At 45.5% G+C, this 20,108-nt stretch overlaps 1 long non-coding RNA gene across 1 annotated transcript; it reads left to right on the top strand.

Moving 5' to 3' along the window:
- Positions 1 to 1,185: 1,185 nt before the first annotated feature.
- LOC125758107 (uncharacterized) lies at positions 1,186 to 14,642 on the top strand. The gene is made up of 3 exons (XR_007415858.1): positions 1,186 to 1,197; positions 8,751 to 8,864; positions 14,545 to 14,642. It is a non-coding gene; the product is annotated as an uncharacterized LOC125758107 (long non-coding RNA).
- Positions 14,643 to 20,108: the final 5,466 nt, after the last annotated feature.

Below are 20,108 nucleotides of genomic sequence, written 5' to 3'. Positions count from 1 at the left end.
AATTCCCCAAATATTCCCAAAATATCCCTAAATATGCCCAAAATTGTGGATATGCCGAAATGTGGATGGCGAAATAACCTGGAGGCTTTATCTTCCCTCCTTTTTCATGTTCCGGAACGAAGCAGAAGACAGAGTAGAAGGACGGAATCTGAATGGGAAATCATTTACCGTGGAGCTCCACGTCATTTCCGATAAAGTGCACCAAGGGAGCTTCACGAAGAATGAGGAACTGATTGCCTATGCAGCTGTCATGACAAATGCAGTAAGTAAGCTTGCCCTTGCTTCTTTTATTTGAAACAAACGAAAGTGGGCAAATGGGTCTTCGTGAATACCCAGAATGAGTTCATCATCATCATCATCATCATCACCGGCCTGTCTACGCCCACTGCAGGGCAAAGGCCTCTCCCATGTTCCGCCAATCAACCCGGTCCTGTGCTTTCTGCTGCCACGTTATACCTACAAACTCCTTAATCTCATCTACCCACCTAATTTTCTGTGCCCCTCACGCGTTTGCCATGTCTTGGTATCCAGTCAGTTACCCTTAATGACCACCGGTTATCCTGCCGACGTGCTACGTGCCCGGCCCATATCCATTTCTTCTTCTTGATTTCAACTGTGATGTCCTTAACCCCCGTTTGTTCCCTGACCAACTCTGCTCTCTTCCTGTCTCTTAAGGTTGCACCTATCATTTTCCTTTCCATCGCTCGCTGCGTCGTCATCAATTTAAGTTGAATCCTCTTTGTAAGTCTCCAGGTTTCTGCTCCGTAGGGTAAGTACCGGTAAGATGCAGCTGTTATATACCTTCCTCTTGAGTGATAGTGGTAGACTACCATTCATGATTTGATAATGCTTGCCGAATGAGCCCCATCCCATTCTTATTCTTAGAATGAGTTATCGTTCTACAAAGATGCCTTTTGCACAGTAGCCAAGCTGTTCAACTTTGGGAAGACATTCGCTCTGAAGTGCTTACTTAAGGAAGCGCGACCAACAAGAGCACTTTCCCTGGAAATATACTCACCCACGTTTAGTCGTGTTTTCATAAATGAGGTTTTTTTTTTAAATTATGTGTCTTCATATTCCTCGAATGATATTTTACGACAGTAATGAAACTGTGCTTGATTCCAGGTTAACTTAAAATATCTGGAAATGCAAAATCCAAAAATAAAGTTCAAGCTCATGGGTATAACAAGAAATAGGGTAAGTAGATCTGAAAAAGTTGGAGGACCCTTAAGCTTCGCCTTTAAGAGTCGAACGCTAGCGAAATCCGGCCCCCAGTGCTGACTTCAACCACTAAGTGCATACTTATTAGTGTTTGTTGTTAGACACACACGCACACAGACACACGCACGCGCGCGCGCTGTGTATCTATAGTAATGGTACAGGTTTTCGATCTAAAGCACTTTCCTGTGCTAGAGTCGAGACATATTTCTCACAATGCCTCACAGATGGCAGCACATTATCTAACGTTTGCAGTTTGCATGATCAACGCCTGCCCTAGAAAAGAGGCGTTGGCTTGATATGTTTTCCGCTAGATGGACATAGTCGTCCATTTTTTGAGCTGTTTGAAAGTTCGTGCGTGTTTTTAGCGGCGATGGCTGCACGATGGCTTCGAAGCATGGCGTCGCGCAAAACACGTAGTTTGACTACCTCGCCAATGCTCCTACAAATCGCCGAATGGGCTCGTTTTCGTTGTGACACCTGTCGAACAAAATGCGTTAAGGAGACTTTTTCCACTACATCGCATTTATGGCGTGTTTTTTTCCCGAAGCAGTTCCAAGTAACATTGGGACTTTGTGGTAGGACACCTGCTTGCCACGCAAACGGCCCGGGTTCGATCCTGAATCGGTGCGAAGATTTTTATTGTTTATTTGATTTGCATCTGTCGATTTTTCGGTCACGGACGATTTTTCGTTCACAAGCGATGTAGCGACGCCGACACCGACGGCGGCATTTCTGCGAAACGAGCTGTCTAACGCTATCGCGTTAAAATGTACAATAACGGGTGAAAATAAATCTCCACCTGGACACGATATCTTTTTGGCCAACAACAAGACTCGAACTGTAGATATGAGAAGCCTTTAATGGCTGAGCAAGCTGTCTCTAGTGGTTTTTTGTGAAAATGGGTGTTTACACCATGCCATGCTGATAGTCAATAGCAAGACGTTTCATCATTGGGGATATACGCCACAGTCATAATTTGCAACCCATTTTTAATTCCACTGCAGCACGAGAGCATCTCCCTGTGATCTCTAATTTACCCTATCCTGTGCGTGCTGGTTCCTTTTCGTACCTACGAAAATTTTGATGTCGTCACTCCATCTCACTCCCTGTCTTCCTCGGCTACGTATTCCATCCCGTAGTGTCGACTGATGAGTTCCAACTTAGCAACAGTTATCTGTTCATTCTTTGTCCCTAATGTCAGCTAGAATGTCGGCTACCCCTCTTTGTTCCCTAATCCACATTGCTCTCTTTCTGTCTCGTCTTTCACTCTTTTACATGCCCTTCCCACGTAGAGGGTAGCAAACCGAAGGTTAACCTCCCTGTCTTTCCTTTCTCTCTTTTTCTCTTGTGTCGCGTAATCGTATGCCTAACAGTTATCATTCCATCGCGAGTTGTGTGGCTCTTAACCTCGAGTTTCTTTTTTATCCGCCAACTTTGTTCCCCCTACTGGCACAATGAAATAGATGTACACTTTCTGCCGTAGGGAGAGCGGTAGGTTGGCGTTCATTATTCCGGAATGTCTACCGTAAACGTTCTAGCTCCTCCTTATTCTTCGGTGGATTTCTTTTAGATGCGAAGCATCTTATAGCGGAGTTCAACCCGGTGGTGGTGGTTCGCGGCGTGGGCACCCTTACTGCGCATGCACATACCCTTTCCACACACCTCCTTTCCACTTGCCCTCTCCTATTTCCCCCCTCTCCACTTTCTCCGATTTCTCTCTACCCTCTCCCCTACCACTCGCCACTTCCCCTTTCCTCTCCCCCTCTCCACTCTTCCTCTAAAACGCGGGCCGAAATTCTCTGCTGCGCAACGCCGCGATGAGCGCCAACGCATGCGCGTCCCCTCCCCCTCTCTCTTCTTACCTACGCTGCCCCCCTCTCGCACGCCTGTCGCGCGTGCTCCCCGCTCGCCCTCTGAGAATTAGCGACCAGGCTAGATGGAAGACAAGACGCGCGTAGCGTTCCTCTTCGCGTTCCACGACGCGAGGTCGGTAGCATGCTTAACGAACGCCAACGGAACGCGATCGTGTAAGTGTTCCGGCTTCGCATCGCCTCATGGTCCCCTTTAGCGGGAAATGGTGTAATTTTTTCAGAATTAAGCTCCCCTCTCAGTAATTGCCCCAGTTATATACATGCTCTTGCGCACATTCCAGGTGTTGGTTGCCAATCATGAACTCTTGCTCGTTCGATAGGCTATTAATCATTATAGTTTTATTTCGCAAATTCATCTCCAGCCCTACTTTAGTGCTTTCTATATGCTGAGGTGTCGGATTGTGTAATGAAATTCGTCGACAACGTTGATGAAGAGCAATATGTCGCCTTGGAATAGTGGGTTGCTAAGATATCCTCCGTTAGTATTTGCTCGCGTTCCTGCTCTATCTAGTTGTTTGAACACCTCTTCCAAGCATGAGGTAAACAAAAATTGAGATAGTGTGTTCCCGTGTGACCTATTTCTCTTTTTGTAATTCATTTTCTTTTCTTGTGCCGAAGCAAAGCTGTGGAGTTTTTGTAGCTGTTCGCTAAGGTACGTATATATGTTTCAAATGCTCCTGCGACGTTCGAATAACGCGTCCGATGTTCTACCACTGAGCTACGGTGGCAGTCATCCTCCGGTCCTCTTTATGGGGTATATATGTGCATTAAACCTAGGAGTTTTAGTCAGCGCCGATCGCAATCATGGCGGCGAGTGTGGAGCACTCGTTTTCTGCCAATTGACGTCACGTAGCACGTGATCTTTTTACGAGCTGGCAGCTGACCAATAATCCCTCGCATACTACCTGAAGGCATCAAGTCTACCAGAACGAGTCCCTCGCTATGAATGAAGGAAAGAAGATGTCTTTTAAGGGCTCGTTTTTTGTCGTTAGACACATTTTAATGAGAACTAACAGACAATAGTGCCACGGAAAGTATAGGGGATGTTATTTGTAGTAATTAGGATATAAATGTGAAGAAAGTAAAGTGGGCGAAACTTGATTGGTCAGCTGCTAGCTCGTAAAAACATCACGTGCTACGTTACGCCAACAGGCAGAAAAAGTTCGGCAGATCCCACGTCACGTGGGAGTCGATGTTATGCGAATCATGCGGCGGGTAGGTGACTGGCGTACCTTTTTTTTACTTGCGACAGGTTACAAAATGACGCTAAATATTATATATTGCAGAGCCGCATATGTGTTATATAACCAGTTGTTTACGTTTGGGTAACGCTGCCAATGGCAACGTGGGTATTGCCAACACCAGAAGCGGTAAGCTGATATGTAGTGCTTATACGTGTCCCCAGAAGGCATGCACGTTTGACGAACCCGTGTGCATGTGTGCAAGAAGTTCTTGACAGTTCTTGAACGAGGGCATCGTCACCGTGATCAGTGAGCACCAGCAGCTGGTCATGACTTGTTATAGGATCCGGTCCTGATCGTGGTGACGAGGGGTCCATGTGTAGTGAAGTATGTGGTATAGTAGAGCTGTTGGAATTCGTGGATGCCTCGGTCATTTCGTCGACAAATTTTCTGTCGAGAGAGCTGGCGACATGTCGGAACCTGAAGCCACCCTTCGCTTTAGTGAGGCATAGGCCGTCGAGGCTGGTAGGCCTGGATAGTGCTACGTAGACCAACATCAGTGGATGGTGTTTGTCGTATTTGTAGACTATCTGGGCGTATGTGGCCTACGTAGCCTAGTCTACAAAGCGGCTGTCAATCAATCTGGCATCTTCCTCGGTCAGCATGAGGCCATCGCCCAGCCTCGTAATAAATGAAGAGGACACTGTGTCGTTCTGGTGGACGAAGTGCACCTTACGCTGCGGTGATGTGGGTATCATATGTAACTTTCGTTAATGTATTCCTCCGGGGTCGAGCAATCATTCAATATAGCTTGCTGAATTATAGAAATAAAACATAATGTTTATTAGACTGCTATAAAGCGGAGCCAACACTGGAACTACAGACGTTAATCTGATATGACGCCTGTATCGTAGGAGTACACACCGTAGGAGTATCATGTAGTGTTTATTACTTTCTTGTAAAAGTAGATAGCCAGCACCACAACCACAATTGACGTTGCACCGATATTACGCCTGCGTAGACTGTTTTTTCAAACCAGTTTATAGACCTGGCGTGGCTCAGTGGTAGAATACCAAATTGCCACGCAGAATGCTTGGGTTCGATTCCTGCTGGGATCCTAATTTTCATTCTTTCAATTCGTTGAGTCAACGCTGCCGATGTTGGTTTTCCTTAACGCTCTAGCATTTAAGTTACCAATGTCTGTTCTCCCCGTTCCTGGGTCGATATAAACTGTCAATCACCTGTGGCGCACACCCGTACACCGCGACCCGTGGTAAACGGGTATATGCCACACGTGTCTAGTGGAAAGGGTTGGACGACGTACGCGACAGGATTTTAACGTTATCCATGTAATGACCCGGCAACCATATTCGTCAAGTCCTCTTACCCTCCCATGCAAATTTTGATCTACACCAAGTTAAGGAGGCGATCATGAGAGCACCCAGACGTAGGCGGATAGATAGATAGATAGATAGATAGATACGTAGATAGAAACGCTCAAAGTGCCAGAGGTTCGCTAAGAAATGCTTCGCATTTAAAAGGGTGTTCCACACTCGCTGTCCTGGCTGTTATCTGCGCTGACTAGCACTCATAGGTTTAAGTGCACATATATACCCCATAAAGTGGACGGGAGGATGACCGCCGCCGTAGCTCAGTAGTAGAGCATCGGACCCGTTATTCGAAGGTCGCAGGTTTGGTCCCTGCCGGCGGCAAGTTATCTAATCGGCCACTTTGCTCTCTTGACATTTATACCCGAATTACTACAAATAACATCCCCTATTGGCGTTATTGCCTGTTAGTTCTCATTAATATTGTGTCTAACAAAGAAAAATGAGCCCTAAAAAGGCATCTTCTTTATTTCATTCAAATGCTCCTTGGTGATGACACAAGGCTGCTGATCTCTACCGAGTCGCATGCGTTTTCGTAGTGTATGAAAGCTCTATAAGGGTTTTTAGGGGCGAAGCTCCTTAAGGCGGCAACCGTTCGTCCCTCGTAGTCGTAGTCGTAGTCGTAGTCGTAGTGCGTAACCAGTCTTACGCTTTGACCTCCAAGGTGGTGCCGGTGGGAGATTTTTCCTGTGCGTTGTTGGACAATAAAAAATTCGGAGCGGTAGCTAAAAGCCGACTTCTTCTGTCTCTCATTCCCATTAGCAGCCATTCTTTACCTCCAAGGTGGTGCCTGGTGAGATTTCTCCTGTGCGTGATTAAACAATAAAAATTTTGTTCAAAACGCTGTTGATTGATGAAATAAACCAACGAAAGACGCCAGATGTTTTGTAAAAGCAAAACGGAAGAACGCCAGATGTTTCTAAAGCAAAACGAAAAGACGCCAGCTGCTTAACGAAAGACGCCAGATGTTTTCTAAAGCAATGGTTTTCTAAACAATGAAAATTCACAGCGTACATGTAAAATTAAAGTGAGCTGCAAGTCGTCATAACTCATCGAACCTTTAGTATAAGCGCGCCCGATCTCACGTCGGTGATGATGTACTGGGCAGAATTCACGGAAGATTCACGGTTTACCGATGAACCTCCGCAGCTTCGCCCACTCGTCATCATTCACTCCGTGGATATGCTGTGATTTTTTTTTCTACTCAGGATATTTTTCAATCACCTTTTTAATCACATGGCCCTGATACATTCCAGAGTATTCCTTCCATAAACCGGCTTTCTCTCAAGGTTGGCTAAAGTGAAGCGTTTCTCTTATTCTGTTTGAAAGTATATTTGTGAATATTTTGTATAATACGGAAAGTAAGCTAATGGGGGTATAATTCTTGAAGACTTTTACGCCTCCTTCCTTGTGTATTAATATAACGCTGATATGTTTTCGCCTTCACTGGCACTTTTGATGTTTAGGGGCATTTAGTGTAAAGTGGTGCAAGTTTCTTCCATATAAAACCCGCTCCATCTCTGACAGAATTGAATCTTATGCCGTCTCCTCCGGGTAGTTCACGGCGGAGCATATAATGTACAGCCTTCTTAACCTCGTTAGTCGCTACATAGGGGACTTATGTAGCGTGTTCGACTTTTATTCAGCGAGGCATGAATTTATCTGCGAGCTGTACAGTAGAAGCCTTCAGTAACATTCACAATGTCGTTGATAATTGCTGAAAATAGTACCTTGCGTATCTTTTAGTGCTTTCATTTTGGCTTTGCCTAGGTAGTTTTATTTTAGCTGCAGGGTGTGTCCAGATAAGATCGAACACGAGGTCCCGGTAACCATTCCAGATTTTGATGAAATTTGCTGTAGGTCTAAGCATTACACCCAGAACAATGGTTCGAGGTTAGTTTTGCGAAAAAAAAAATTTGTTCGCCTGAAAAAAAATATATATATGTTTTGGCCGCAAGAAACACTTTTCTGCCACTTTCGCGAGTTTTGAATTTTGAGCGCGCCTAGGGAAAAAACGGTGCACTTTTAGGTCTCAATAATTATTCCCCTTAAAGAACATGTTAAATACAATCTTACGAGTCTATTATTTTCCTTGCTTGTCGAAGCATTTTTGAAGAAAAAAATCACAAACTTGGCAAATTGCACAAAATACCCGTATTTGAGGAATTTATTGCTGCAAACAAGTTCAAGTGAGGATAATAAAAATCAGTACATATTAACTTTGATACTTTCGCTCGCTTTTAGAATACTTTTCTTGGTTTTATCGTGCTCCATTTTACTCGATAATTGGGCTGCAACGTAAGTGCTTTATCAAAAACACCGAATTTTGAAAACAGTTTTCTCAAAAAGACCATTTTTAATTTTTTTTAAATCCCTCTGATTGAAGTCGAGGACGTCGTTTATCATTCTGCATAAAAAAACGTTGCATTATTTTGGTTGCTAACAAGTTATAATGCGTCAAATGTGACCAAGTCAGCCTAGCGGCGGCGTCGTTCGCTATGTGCTGAAACTCGGATAGAAGTTGCTCAAAATACTTGTACGTGACATATTCACAAATCATTAGCTCCACACCAACAAATGCGCAGCCCGGTGTCATGGTTCAGCAAGCTTTGTCTTGGGATCAGCCACTTGACAAACCCGCAGTAGCGGCCGCTCGATGCTGCGGGCGCTCACATTACTTGAGTGCCGTTTCGACTGCGGATGAGCTCCGCATGCGCGCCAAACTACGCTCAGAGGACGAACGAGAGAAGGAAGGCAGCACTGCGAAAGATAAAGGCTGTTAAGTACCAACGAATGTCATAATATGCAACGAAAACTCTGCCGGCTATTTCGCTTGTAGTATGAGTCGACGTATGAGTCGTATGAGTCGTCTGAGTCGACGTACTAGATTTCTGAAAGGGCAACGTTTTCAAATTGGATGTTTGGCCAGTGTGAAGCGTTCGTTATGGAACTGCAGTTGCAGAATTGCACGCAATTGCTTGATATTTGTGCGTTAACTCATTAATCTCAATAATGCATGGCAAGCTTTGGCAAAGGCTTTATTGCGAGACTGAGTGATTGGGGTGAAAGTATGATCTGTCTTATTTCAGCCGAACCACCTTGGCAAGCAGTGCAAAATGAACTGCTGCAAAATATCTCCCTCATTTGGACGCAGCTGCTTCCAAGTACGCATACCAGAAGGCATGGAGTGTATGAAAGGAAAGGTGGGAATTAAAATTTTGTTGATGTTCTTTTGAGAATGGTACAATTCGTTGTTGAAATAAGCCTGTAAAGAGCGTTTACGCCGTCACTGTCGTTTTCATATCTTCACATTTCAAGAATTGTTGAGAACGTAACAAGTGTTAGCTGCTATATGGGAATGGCAATTTTTTTTCTTTTGTGAAATGTTCAACGTCGCACTGACTATAACAAATAAAAACATTACTTAAATCCTTACGCCGTGCCTCTGAAAGCGAGATCGGTCAATATTACGTTTGAAAGGTTTGCAGCTTTCCTTTTGTTCACATTTTTCAGCACTGTTTCTACGCTTTAGGATGCGTTTAAAGTGTATAACTTGGCGACAGAATTTCACTTTACACGGTACACTCTAATAAATGCTGAGGTTTTACGTCCTAAAACAACGATATGTTTATGAGGTACGCCGTAGTGGAGGGCTCCGCAAACATTGGCCATCTGACGTTCTTTAAAGCGCGCCCACATCTAAGTACACGGGCCTCTAGCATCTCGCCTCCATTGAAATACTGCCGCGGCGGCCTACAGTACACTTTAAAAACTGGTGAAAATATCGCAGGAGTTAATAAGCTAGTTTCTCTTCAGGGCGTTGTTTTACTCTCACAAAGCATCGGATGGAGTGAAATGCATTGTTCAATCTTTATGAAAGGATAGAGTGAAATGTGTCTTATACTCCACCTTTATCGGAAAGAGTGGAATGCCCATATACCATTCTGGCATGAGAGAGTAAAACGCCATTGTGTTCCAGCTCCTGGGCTATATCGATGTGCCGTACCGCGAGCGATGACCACTGCTTGTTAAGCACACATTAACGCAGTAAAGAGCACTGCATTTGTTGCGGCGCTGGAGTCGACTAATCAGAAAAAGCGTTTTAAGCGCCTCCCAGTGCCTTTCAGTGCGCTGAGAGCGCTTAATCTCCGCCTATTTGGCGTCGCTTTGTTTACCGTATAATCCCGAGCAAACCTCACCCCCCCCCCCCCCCCGGTGAAAGATAATCCGACAAGATTTGGAGGGGGGATGGAGTCTTTCAAGGCGCGTTTTAAAATGCGAGGTGGGGGTTAAATAGCCGCGAAAAAAAAAAAGTGCACATCCGTGCAATGAAATACTTCATTGAGTACGCATGTATTCACGGTTTCCAAAACAGTGAATGAAACAGTGCAAATGGCGGCAGGGGAGTGCGGGGGGAGGTGCGCTTGCTTGGTTATTGCCGCATTTTTCAAATCTCTGGAAAAAAGGAAGGGGAGGGGGGCCACTTGCTCGTGTAGGGGAGTTTGCTCGGGATTTTACGGTAGTTACATCAGCGAATATGACCTCGTTGAGTCGGTCATCATCGCAAGTACATTCGAATGCTTATTCAATTCTTCGTATTTCAATATTCACGTTCTTCGCAACAAACGTCGCACGGAGCTTGCTGCCCCTAAGCCTAATGGTTGATATGGCTAGAGTGAACTGTTACGGCTGTAGTCACGAAACGCAAACAAGAATGACTGAAGTATGTCCAAGCGGGTGACGAAAAGTGAATTGTCCAGTGTGCGCTCAGAAGTACGATGTTTTCGACATGAGAAAAATAGTCCGTCCAGCTTGCACGAGCCGCGCAAGGCTGGGGCATAGCAGAGCTTGTCGGTACTCGGCTGGTCCTCGCTTGACTAGGCAGGCGTGCATTCATACCCCTATGCACGAAATGTTCACGCGATCACATTGTGAATCACGAGTGTTGGCTAGGCATCGATCACATTCGATCGGTAGTCTCTGATTCCTTCTATTTCTTTCTTTCTCTCTCTCTCTTTTCCTTCTTTTTCTGTCTTTCTTTTACTTCTTCCCATTTTCTCTCTCTCTATTTCTGGGTCGCTCTTTCATTCTCTCTCTCTATTTCATTCTTTTTTTTTCTTTGTTTCACTCTCTTTCTGTCCTGATGTCTTTCTTTTTGTTCTTTTTTGTGTGTCTTTCATTCCCTCTCTGTCCCCCCCCCCTCTCTCTCCGTTTCTTTTACTGTCTTTCTGTCATTTTTTCCATTTCTTCCCCCTTTCTTTCCATCTATTCCTTTTTTTTCGCTCTCTGTCTGTCTGTGCTGGCTACATCTCCTATCCGAGCTACTGCATCCCACGCCGGACAATTCGACGCGGCGGAGGAGCGCGCGCCGGCATTATGATGATAGTTTTTTGTCTACATCGCGAACCGGACAATGCCCGCCTAATGACTAAAATGACTAACCGCTTAGCGAGTCACTCTGAATGCCGCACATATCTTCGATCACGCTAAGCTTTACTGCAAAACTGATCCCGGGGCACGTAACAAACAAATGAACCACCTTATGTTTGCTTGTCGCATAAGCTGAGATGATGAAATCTGTGTTCCTTAAGAAGAAAATGAAAAGACAGCACATTACTTATCACACGACAGTTTACAAGAGATTACTTATCACATGAAAGAGCGAGAGAAAGAGAACGCACTTGCCGTATCCAAGTGCGGTGTTTGAGTGCGTTGAAGCGTTCGGACTCTCAATCTAAGTTGTGTGAAGAGGTTGTTTCGACTGTCTTCGCTGTCTTTTTCTTCTGGCTTTTTTTTGTTACTCATTACTCGTTTAAGCTAAGCTCCAGATCAAATTTTCCACCCCGGCTGCACTTCCACAGACGGGAAATGCAAAATCATTCGTGTTCATACATTAATTAAGTTGTTTGTAAAACAGCTCATGAAGGTAAAAGAGCTCAAGATGGTTTTGGAACGCCTAACGTCATTGATCGCGCCAAGAGCGAGTAGTCCCTGTAAGATAGAAAACATCGTGGGGCGGGCGCGACATGTTGAGTTTGTTATAGGTCTAGTGCGCTGCAGTTTTGACTGAACAAGTGGCGCCGCCCGCGGCGAGGCGCGTTTCTAATCAGTCGCGGCTGAGAGCGGGTGCGTACGGGCGGAACCATAGCAGCTCGAAAGGACGAAGCTAATTCGCGGTCAAACAGGAGTGTAACTACGTATTGTGGCGTGTATGGCTGTCGCAACAGCTACATAAACATTGACTGTAAGCTGCCAAAAATAAAATTACATGGATTTATATGGCAGGCTCACGAGAACGAGCGATGACAGCGTCGGATAAGGGCGGTGCGACGTGCGAGCTAAACAGACGCTCTTAACTTTTTAATGCTTTCCTTGCTATTGCTGCGCATATTTGCTCGTTGTGGTCATAAACTCTGCCTTCTTTTAGCCCCGATGGAGGTCTTAGGCAGCTTGTGAAGCACCGAAACCGCATATGCAGTGCCCACTTCTTGCGCAATGACGAGAGAAGCTCGAAAGCACTGCATTCTGCCTGTGCCTTCCGACACGTTTTCTTGCGTGCTATGGGAAAGGTGACAGTGTGACCCTGCGACGAAGCGTTAAACATCTTCGTATCTAGAAGGGGACGCGGCGATGGCCAGAGCCAGGCGCATGACAGGTCTGTGCAGGATGTGTGCTCGCACTTGTTGACATAGACAAGGCGGTGACGAGCTTATACCATCCTCGGCGTCCACCCTTGCATGTGCACCTTGCTCCCACAATGTGCAATTGGCTCTATAGACAGCTGGGAAAATGTGCAGAAATCATCGAAAAGTCCGAAGGAACAAGCCAGCGTAAAAAAAAAAGCGAGAGGAACGAACGTTTTTTCTCTTGCTTAGCGCGAACACCAACTAACACACGCAGACTGATTAATAGCGAGAACCCCTGCTGAATAGCGAGAACGGATGCAAAAGTGAAAGGGAGCTCTTTGCGTAATAGATGAGGGAAGAAAAAGCACAAGCCGAGCGTGGCGAGCGTTGGCGATGCTGCTGGATGGAGGCGCATCTTCGTCACAGTGCTTTTAATTTAATAGAAGACCTTGATAAAAATTTGATAACATGAAGGCGGACGTCCTAGTCGACGCTCGTCACACACTTGCAACACACTTGCAACTGACATCGAAGGACCCCTTTGCTGACAGTTTCCTCCCTGACGCCGCAAACATGATTAGCGGCGTAAAGATCACTGCCGCGAAGAAGATTGCTTTTATTTTAAATATCTTTCTACGTATTCAGTTCCGCGGAATCCACACAATCACGCGCGCTGCTCGTTCCGCAATGCCATTGCTCTGCTCGCACAGAGCGGCATTCGCAACATGACACGACGGGATCACGCGCGCGGCCGCTAGTCGCGGCGCGGACTGTCCTAGCGCCGCAGCGCCACCATACCAGCTGTCGAGGCCTAAAACGGCACCTCTTGATTGGATTGACTCGCAGCCAATATTTATGATAAGAAGTCTCATTGCAGCTGATTAAACTGAAAAAAAAAATACTCCAGGTGGTCTCATCAACTCTGCCTTTGTTGGTTTTAAATGCACACATTGGAAACGTAAAACTCAACATATGCCCACAGACGCGTTTTTGTCGTCACCCGCACACACTAGAGCGCATAATTATTTAATTTAACACGAAATGGTGGCCGCTCAGTCACAAGGCGACATTTGTTTGAATCTTGCCCGACAGCTTTTGCCAGGCTTCTCTGCGATTTGGACGGAACTTCAAGGAAAGATTTAACACATACCCTGTTTCTATCGTTGTCACACATTCCACGTTGATTGCAGAGAGTGACGCAACGGTGTTACGGCATAAACAATTAATAATAGGGCGCAAGGTAAATACCTTGCGCCGACATGGTAGATCGGAAATAGCGAATTGTTGTTGTGCTCGCCTTGTACTCTAGGCCAAGCACCCGCGAAGTAGCACTGGCGAAGCACTCCGTTTGTTCTGTGATAGCAACGAAGAGCTTCGGGGTCCCTGTGTTGGGCCGGTAGTACACTGTGGCATTATAATTAACATTTTCTTTCGTGTCAGGAGCATTTTGCCTAATACGCAAGCAGTTATTTGGAAACAGCTTGGGCACATAAAATACACACACTGGCACATAAAATACAACATGCCGCCACTCGCAGTGCGGAGGTAACTTTCCACATTATCTTTTTTTCACTCTCTTTATCACAGTAACTCATAATTTGCCCGGTAGCGTGCTTTATCGCCATCTCATACTTCCAGTGGCACCTATCACGCTTGTAAATTCGACCCCATCTTTGCCAGGACGGAAAAATGCAAGAATTCACCTATAACTTTGTCGATAATAAAATGGAATGACTTACCTTTCAGAATTGCCACAATAACTGAGCCTTATTTGTTGAATTCAGCATTGATGGCGTATTCGGGATTCTGTGACTTTCAGTAACGATTTTGCTTTACTCTTTGTTTGCTCATGTTATAACATTTGCCTTGTTAGCACGTTTCACGAATTACTGTACCATAGCCCTGTACTAAACACCTGCAATGACCCTTTCTCTGCAAAAATTGTGTTTTATTTTATGTCACTCCCTATGTAATGCCCCTAGTGGGCCCTCAGAGTACTTGAATAAATAAAAAAATAATTATTTAATTAATGTAGTAAAAACCATGCATTCTAATACAGAATGTCAAGAACCCCTGTCGAGTCTTGGGGACTTTATCCTAGAAAATCAGAAATATGTAGAAGATAGTAAAAGCATGAAATATTACGACCACAGCTCAAGAGCTATGGTGCATAACGGCGATATAAATCTATTGTAATAAATGTAATGTTAGACATAACTCCAATTTTGATAAGACTGCTTTGACTTTGGTGTTTCAGACATGCAGAAAAGGAAGGTGTGCCGTGCATAACTGGTCATAATGGAGTGCAAGATCGCTAACCAGTTTCTGTGCCTGTACACAAAACAAAGGTTTCTGTTTCTTTTTTTGGGGGGGTGGGGGGGGGAATAAACCGCACTGTAGAAAACTTAATATATTCGTTTAATTAATAATGTCTGAGCTTTACACTGCTTAATGCGTAACTCCGCTGTCACCTGAACGCAGTGGGAGCAAATAATCTGGGGTGTACAACGTAGTGTAATTATCGATTTTGTGCGAAACCGTCAGCAAGCAGCTGCCTGCACTCTGCTGTGCAAAAGGTAACGACGCGCCGCAAGGCGAAGAAAACAAGAGGTACCGGAAAGAGTGTCACTTGCATCTGGGTTTACTTGAAGAAACATTTCTTTCTATACAGCGTATCCAGGTGCTCAGTTACAATTGCGCAGAAAAATCAGATACATTCGCGTGTTCATGCAATCTTGTTCTCCAAAAATTGGGACTCTGCTCTACACAGGGTGACAGACTCTTCACTGATACAGACATCTCGTTTCACATTGATGAAATGGGCCTCCATTAGTTGACGTGCCGCAGTATTGTTGCTCCTTCCGAGCATCCGAATATTTGTAAGATCCCTCCCACACATGTAGAATTCACAGGGCATAGGTAAATGAGCACTAATCTTAAAGCTCGTGTTCTCTTGCCCTGTCATTAACGCAGCGGCCTGTCTGGCCAATATACAATTTGCCGCATGGAAGTGGAAATATGGAGGCGAATTCGCCTTATCAATGATTGTTTGCGGATGCTTTGCTACAAAAGCGACACTGCGTGGGTTGCTGAACGGAAGCTCAGTAGTATCTTTAGACATGCTGCAGCAGAAACGGCCGAGTACCGGTGGCGGTGTGCGCTTATCTGCCTAGAAAATCCAGGAAGGAATGCCGAAACCAGCCCACCCCTTTGTCCTTCGTGAGGTTACCTTACCGGAAGCTGCTTATAATACGTTAATGAAAGGACCCAAGTATTCTTTGCCCCCGACAACACAGGCGCAGGACCTTGTGGCACTTAACAGGCGTGTAGACAGCAGTGCGGAAAGCGAAGACTGCGAACGGTGCGGCTTGGACGGGGTGGAATGCCTCTTGAAAACGGTTCAGCGTACAGATCTACACCAAGTAGACTGAACCCATGATGTCGTCTCGTACATCAAGTGGAACAACTTTCGGCTCCTACAAGAAAACAAAGGTGGTGGCTTCATTGTGTTGTCCTACCAAACCTACAGCGAGAAAGATGCCAGACAATAGCCAATAAGTTCGTCCCAGATAAGGGTTTCATCAACAGGGTAAGAGCCAAGGTAATAGCTCTGTGTAAATAACATGAACTCGGAAAATTCTCTAAAGCGACGTGTGCCTCTAAGTGTGCCGCCTTAGCCGTGTTTTTTAGCGGTAAAACCCAAAAGCCTGATATGCCCTTTGTGTGCATGGTGAGCGAGCGGGAGTGTTGGCATCAATATGTTAGCCATTGTTTACATAAGCAGCTTAGCCCTGTTGATGCAGATGACCTTTTGCTGTTAAGAACTCAATGGACGTCACGAAGTTTCTGCAAAACCTGCACACCGGTGGTTCCGCCCTCTCTGTCAATGACGAAGATTTGTTCTATTCGATTTCATATGCGGAACTGTTTCCCATTGTTCGGTCCTGCATCGAAGAGAATGGTGTGAGAAAAGTGCAGGCATATCAGTTAGCTTTAATATTTGCCGGACTTGTATCTTTCTTTGACCTTTGTTTCTTTCGCTGATCAATATTTTATCCAGCGTCAGGGTACCTGCATCGGGTCCGGCGTCTCACTATATTTATGTTATTTATTTTTAGCTGCTATTGACCGAGGCTCAATTGACTTTGGTTCTTGGCGATGCACTTGTGGTACACCTTTTAGGAGCTGGCTCGCCAAGCTTCTAATGCTCGCGCCTTGTCCATCGCGTCGTATCCGCTAGTTCTCATTACTCCCACTAGAGGCACAGCTGTGCTCTCTCCGGTGATTCAAGCGCGCTCACTAGATGGCGCGCCGCCGCTCAGTCGGCGCCGCACACTACGCTGCACACTCGGTGCGTGCGGTCGTTAGATAGGTGACCGCCAGAGGGCCGCGCCCATATACAGCGTTTGCTCTCGGCGCGCTTCCTTTCTCTTCGCCGGGCGCTCACTCAGTGCACTTCGCTACCGCTACTCGGCATGAACACCCAACAAGCCAAGGCAGCGGGGGTGGGAGCTCACAAGGCAGCAGCAACGCGGGCTCGCCGCCAAGATCCTGCGGTGAGAGCCCGCGCAGCAGAAGAGAGAGGCCAGCGCCGTCCCGTTACGCCCTCCGATGCGTGTCATACGACTGCAAACGGCCTACCAACATCGGAGTGACCTCTATCGACGTTACCTTCTCGAACTTTTCATAGCATCCTATCATCGAAGATCACTTGGCCACGTACTTTACGGATCACAAAGCAGTCATCTTCAAAGGGAAACGAGTCCCCGAGCTTATCGAGGGACGCCCTTCTTGTAATTCGTAAAAATCTATGTACACTTTCGTATATAATGAGAGCAGCATTTTGGGCTTGTTGGTGATCCATGACATCAAAGAAATTGAAACGTTCTTCATCTGTCCGTGTTTTCGTCGCGCAATTTCTTTGATGTTGTGTATATAATGTATACATAGTCCATCAAATTGTACATTCTGTATATAAAATCTAAAATTGTGTATATAGTGCATCAAAATGTAAATTATTAGCATTGTGTGCATGATGTGTATATATGCAACAACTTGTTCACGTCTCTATATGACGATAGAGGAATATGTACGGAGGTTTCACGGGTTACCCGATCATCTCCGAGCAAGCTCCTCTAACATAATTCACTTCGTAGGTATGGCGTGACTTTTTTAGGTAGGTGGATGATGTCTTAGTGGTTTTAAAACCTAACCTCTCTGCAACGACCACTTATATAGTAAATCGCCTTTTTATTTCTTAAGACAACATGGTAAAGGGCTTTCCTTTGAGCATGAGCTCTCACTACATGGCAAATTTCACTTTTCATAACATTATCAGAGTGGCACATTAAGTAGAAAGGCTACGTTCAGCCGGATACCCTTGCTCTGTCAGGGTAGCAGTAGTGGAAACCCTTCTGCGGAAACTGAAGGACAAGCTGAAAACAAAGCCGCCGGTGGATAAAAGACCGCAGTTGGTGCCGTATATGCACAAAGTTGCCTACAGTCTAAAGGAGGCGACCGACTTTGCTGCCTACTGTTTTTTTGGCTCTTCGGAAGTTCGCCGGCCTGTTCCCACACATCGCAGCCAGCGCCGCAAAAGAATATCCCATGCAAGGAAAAGCGTGCAAGGCCGCACGTACCTTGAGCGGTGTGAACAAAATACCACTGACAAGCGGCGGAAAAGATAACTTGCCGCCGGCAGGTCCCTGCCGGCGACAATTTATCTTTTGGTCCACTTTACTTTCTTCACATTTATATCGTAATTTCTACAAATAACATCCCCTATACTTTCCTTGGCATTACTGTCTGTTAGACAGTAATGCCAAGCCCTTAAAAGTAATATTTCCATTGTGCATGCCTATAGTCATTTGCCAACAGCTCGATTTCATTGTCGCAAAGTGCTACCGAAGACCTGTTGACAAAGGCGCTTTCATGTTTCTTGAAATGTTACGCCTCTACCACCTCACGTGCCCTGATTTTTGTGGCGAAATATCACTGTTGCTTCACCAAAAACCCGGTGCGCAGCCTCAGCTATTTAACTGTAAAGCCAAATTGGAAAAAACTGCCTCTGAGTGAGCTGTGACGCTCTCGTAATGGTATATTAAGGCCAGCCTGGCCTATATATACCTTCCCGCAAAAGGTATACCACGCTGCATTCACAAAAAAACAAATTTCATATTGTGTTTATTATTCCAGGCAACCCGCCCTGAAGGGTTGCAATGACCGTTTTTTTTTTTGCATCTGATGCACAAATTCTTCCTAGTTTACGGTATTACGCGAACCCAACGTCAACTTTGTAATTTCTGGCCGCTTTCTTCAAGATGCCACACTGCACATTAACGTGAGGAGTGACTGCCACTCGCTTGGAGTTGGCCATTTCATTACTTCTGCCACACTGTTCTGTCATGGGTTTCAGGCTTTTCAGTACTTTTTCAACTGCCAGGGAAGTTACTGAATTGGGATATCCGACTTACTTAAGTCTTTCGAATTACCATCACCGCACTGGATTGTATGGAGTGGACGCAGGATTTGCTTGGCCCGGAACGCAGATAAGAAGTACCTATGCCAATCTTGACCAACTTTGAATGACTGGACCCAAAATCTAGGATAGGTTTCATTGATCCTAGGAGATATTGCCAGCAAATATGGGCACTAGAAACGTCAAGCCTGAGGTCAGGGTGATACTGCAACATGTTGTATTTTGCAACTTCCACCGTGAAATGTAGTCCCTGGCCGAGCTCTTCGGAATCTTTTAAGCTGTCGACAACATTCTTGTTAACATATTAATTCTTCACAGCGACATGGAAATCATCAGCATACCGAAACATTCTTTCTACCACCCCACTCATTCCTTCACAAAACTTTATTAGGAGTCCTGAGGCGCGGTCGTTTCAGACCGAGGTGAGCCGCGTCCACGTCCACAACATGAGTTATTCATCATCATCATCATCATCATCATTATCATCAGCCTGTCTACGCCCACTGCAGGGCAAAGGCCTCTCCCATGTTCCGCCAATCAACCCGGTCCTGTGCTTTCTGCTGCCACGTTATACCTGCAAACTTCTTAATCTCATCTACCCACCTAATTTTCTGTCTCCCCCTCACGCGTTTCCCATCTCTTGGAATCGAGTCAGTTACCTTTAATGACCACCGGTTATCCTGAGTTATTCACATTAGTATTATTGCGATACTCTGGCATGATGGAGGTCATGATGAATTCCGTTACAGGTTGGCAAGCTTTTCTAGAACCATATGTAGGCTGTCCTTAAACAGATGTGCTGCTGGCCCATCCTCACCAGCTGATTTGCCCGTTTGGATTTCTTCCAAGTTTTTCTTTATTTGTTTTGACGATATTGATGGGATGTCTAGTTCCTCCTTATTATTCTCTCTTCCGATATGGTTCTGGTTGTCCCGGGTTCTCTGCAGTTTCCTGTAAATCTCCTCGGCTACGTTAAGAACTACCTCCTACTCACATTGCGTGCCTGCTCTCCTAGAGCGTAGAGCAGCTTTCTACACATGCCTAATTTTATGTTAACCGCTTGTAGACTTCCTGCATTCTATACAGCATGCTCGATTTTCTCCATATTGTACATTCTTGTATGTGCTACCTCAGGCCTCAGTGGTGTAGCCAGTAGTGGCGGTTAGGAAATTAAAACGTCCCTTCCCCGAAATTTCCTGACGAACTTGGTCCGCTCTTTTCCTTCGCATTTATGTTAAATTACTACAACGTAGTCCTCTATACCCTCTGTGGCTTTATCGTCAGTTCATTTTTATTATGCCTGCCACGTACGTCATGAAACAGTCTCTTCTCATTACGTGCGG

Source organism: Rhipicephalus sanguineus, chromosome 4 (genome assembly GCF_013339695.2).
Source record: "Rhipicephalus sanguineus isolate Rsan-2018 chromosome 4, BIME_Rsan_1.4, whole genome shotgun sequence".
NCBI lineage: Eukaryota > Metazoa > Arthropoda > Arachnida > Ixodida > Ixodidae > Rhipicephalus > Rhipicephalus sanguineus.
Note: the sequence above shows the minus strand (reverse complement) of the source record. Positions and strands in the feature narration are given on the sequence as shown.